The sequence below is a fragment of the Pectinophora gossypiella genome, unplaced genomic scaffold, assembly GCF_024362695.1.
Source record: "Pectinophora gossypiella unplaced genomic scaffold, ilPecGoss1.1 Pgos_38, whole genome shotgun sequence".
Lineage (NCBI taxonomy): Eukaryota > Metazoa > Arthropoda > Insecta > Lepidoptera > Gelechiidae > Pectinophora > Pectinophora gossypiella.
The window spans coordinates 14,037-17,957 of record NW_026063248.1 but is presented as its reverse complement, the minus strand read 5'-3'; the positions used below and the strand labels follow the sequence as shown (position 1 = coordinate 17,957).

The window sequence follows — 3,921 nt, the reverse complement described above, 5'->3', positions numbered from 1 at the left end:
CAATCGCTGGTGACAAAAATCAAAATGGCGGAAAAACAAGATGGCCGCCATACAAAATTTCCCTTATACAGAAAAAGCCTCGGGGCTAAAAATGATGTATGGGAGGTGTGATCAGAACGTCATGTAGAGTACGGAAATACTTCCCGGTCTTCGAAAACTGCTCCTCGTCAGGGAGACACACTACGCCCCGGCAAAACTATCGCATCTGAAACTATTCTTTTTCACGAGACCTATTTAAATCTTGGTCAAATTCTATCGCTGGTGACATGTGTGCTGTCAACTTTTGCTGGGGTTTTTTAATTTCTGCCTAAAATTCTTGTGAACCTATTCCATAAATTTTAAGCCTGTCGTTTACCCGTCAGCTGATAATAAAATGACAGGTATAACTTCAAATAAACTTAGATAGTGTGTACTGGAATCAGTACCAACATGGTGCAGGTCAGTGGTGCATACGGTACAACGGGACCAACAACACACGTTACTCTTGCATATTAAGTAACTAGGTAGGTAATAGAAATATTTTATAAAAAAGCTAATGGATGACTTTCCAGACTAGGTTTTCAAAAAAAAAATACAGATGGCGCTGTCCAGATTTAACATGATAATTACCTATTTCCTCATTACTCGGGTAAATAAATATTATTTAAATGTAATGGCAAGGGTATATAGGCATATTTAAAAGATCGCACATCTGTACAGCGCCATCTATTTTTTTGGGGACGTAGCCTGGAAAGTCCCTCATTGGTACCTAATAGATTTTGTAATTATATTTGTCTTGCATTTAGACCAATAAAGACCACCAAAGGATGTTTGATATGAAAATCCGGTCCCAAGAGGTCAAAAATTAAATGTAACTAACAATTTTGATACTTACCACAAAAAACATTGATTGTGAGATCCTATCAGTTGAAGTGGTGCTAAACGACGTGATTACTATTTTTATTTTTCAACATAATTTTAAAAAGAAACAATTTTATTAAAAACATAATGAAAGATATATTTTTAGAAATAATTTGTTTTATTCATACTCATACAAAATATTCCTACATTTAATTAAATAGTTGAAATAATACAGCAACTTAACCATATACTCTCGGCCTATGTTGTCCAGTGGCTGACATTCCGGAGGTCCCAGGTTCAAGTCCCGGTGGAGACAAAACACAAAAATTTCTTTGTGATCCTTGGTTCAGTTAGGACATGGCTGGCTGATCCAACGACATTGGCGGCGCAGCAATAACTCTGGTTGATGAGGTTGGTCATCCACTTCACAACCTACATGATAGATGAAGAACAAGTACCTATTTATGATTTTTGAACAGACTTAATATGGTAACATATTAGTAAGTAAGTAGGTAGAGAATAAACTTAACAATAACATAACATAAAAATATACACAGGTTTTCATCTATTTAATGATTTAATAATATAAATTATAATTATAAAGTGATATAAACTTATAGTTTACCAACATCTTGGAACAAAAAAAAAAACCCGACAAAACAAAAGTATTCAATTATTATGAAAAAAGGTGAAAAAATTAAAAACCCTATAAAAAGCAAAAAATAAGTTATCCCACATACCTATGCTTGCAAGCAAACTGAGCGTGTAACATTCCTATCACACTTAACAAACATTTCTGATGACCTTGAAGACCTGAACCGATTTCTACCAAACATAGCTAAGAACACTCTCGACTAATATAACTTACAAACAAAAAAAAACATATTAAAATTGGATCATCCGTTTGGGAGCTACGATGCCACAGACAGACACATACACACACTTCAAACTTATAACACCCCGTTGTTTTTGAGTCAGGGGTTAATAAATAGAACTATATACATTGCAACAACACACCTAACACAGCTTTTATGTTCGCTAGATATTAATGCTTTTGAGGTGAGCTCATCCTGCAAACAATGCATACATGGGCATCCATCAGGCATCTGAAAGCAAACATGAATGTTTTTAATAGTATAGTATATTGCACAATATGCCCGATTGTATCAATATTATTTAATGTGTAGAAATGGAACTGAAACATTGCCAACAATAAATTAAAATTAGAACAATGTTTTAATCATAATTAAGGATTGCCTTATAACAATTATGATTGAAACACATCATTTTTTTCATGTACAACATAAATTAAAATACTTAATACTTTAATACCTATCTCGGAGATTGTTTTTCTATATAATACCACTCTTCACTTCTTTCCATAAGCCCATGGCCTGTGATTTTATCTTCGTTAGTGCCTTCCCAAAGATATTCCACAACTTATACAGACATAATTGTTTCCAACTGTCCGACTGGAACATTCTTCAGGAAACTTGTTATTGTTGCTTGCATCTCTTAGTATGAGTATGAGTTAGTATGACAAAGTCGATCAGCATTAACACCTATAAATAAATAACTATATAATAACAGTGTCATATATAATAACAATGTCATAACAATGTCATTTGCTTGTATGTTACTTACATTGCAATTTATCAACGAACATTATCCACTAACTTTTTATCATATCGGCTCTATCCAAAACACACAATGGCTCTGGAAGTTTTTACAGTAGAATGTCGACGCTCGCACTACTCGATGATCTTGTAAGCTACAAATCCTAACAAAGTAGCACAGGAAATTAACAAGAGAACTTCTCGGCAACGAGACCACAGAACGAGACCATAAGACCATTATGTTTAGTTTTTTTTTTTTTTGTTATTTTGTCCATAGGACAGGCAAAGGAAACATAACCCATACAGCCAAATACTATATACTAGGTACGTTAAATTCGTTAAAAACAATAAACGTAATTTCATATTGGCTTTTCGGCGGGAGACGGGAACGGGACAGTTGCTTTCTTCATTGAGTAATCTAAATAATTAATACGAAGTGGTGTTTTGTGGTTAATGATCGCATTAGTTAGTCGGAAGACATTCGCGAGTGTTATTATATTGGAGTATTCAATGAACAAAGTGTATCTGCCTATTTTCGCCTCGTGCCGGGAAGCCGCTTCATAACTCAAAAGTTTATGCGGACTTTTGAGTTAATTCGTTTGGGGTTCGGAGTAGGAGTCTACTCCGAGGGTGGGGGCTTAGGTTTCATCATCATCACCTTTCATCATTTCATTAATCATCAAGAAAAAAATACGTCAGACATGGCTGTATGGGCATAGTTCCCTTTGCCTTACCCTTCGGGGAAAACCAACACAAAAAAAAAAAAAAGTAATTTCATATTTTCAAATCGGTACCTAGGCAATGGAATCCACAGGTTACGCAAATGTATTGTCATAATTATAGCCTCATCTTTTTTTTCTTTTTGGAAATTTTTGGCCTGGTTACATAGACCTTTAGGTTTGTGATACGAATTAACTCAAAAGTCCATATAAATTTTCGAGTTATGAAGCGGCTTCTTGGGATGAAGTGAAAATAGATAGTACCACTTTGTTTATTGAATGTTTATTTATACTTTATATTTATCCTCTTAAGACCGAGATATCCATAGGTACACAATAGTTAAACAATGGTGTTTGGGTTTATAAAGAACATTTGGTCTTATGGGTATATTTTTCCGATATGATAACACTTAAGTGAATGTTTTTCGATTACTTCTTCATTTCGTATTAAATATAAATAGATTATTCAATGAAGAAAACAACTTTCCCGCCAAAAAACAATGGAAAAATTAATGAAAATACTCAATCTTCATTGCTTATTTAAAAAAGTTATATTGTACTGTAGTGACAAAAAGCAATTAGATTTTATATTGCTTATTTATTAATTCCATCGACATCTATGCGACCAAGTGAAGAAAAAAGTACCTCAATATTTTTCGATATTGGCTGTTTGAATCTGCTTTGCCAGAATTTCTTTGTTAGTCTCATGGAAAAAAAAAGTAAACTCAGTACCCAAACCGTTGGCG

At 33.9% G+C, this 3,921-nt stretch overlaps 1 long non-coding RNA gene across 2 annotated transcripts; it reads right to left on the bottom strand.

The window, feature by feature from the left end:
• Positions 1-1,031: 1,031 nt before the first annotated feature.
• Positions 1,032-2,690, bottom strand: LOC126381163 (uncharacterized). 2 transcript variants are annotated; one of them, XR_007568705.1, is made up of 3 exons: positions 2,485-2,690; positions 2,173-2,402; positions 1,032-1,946 (listed from the first exon to the last, which is right to left on the bottom strand). It is a non-coding gene; the product is annotated as an uncharacterized LOC126381163 (long non-coding RNA). The 2 variants fall into 2 exon arrangements; XR_007568706.1 differs by having other exon boundaries at positions 2,518-2,690.
• Positions 2,691-3,921: the final 1,231 nt, after the last annotated feature.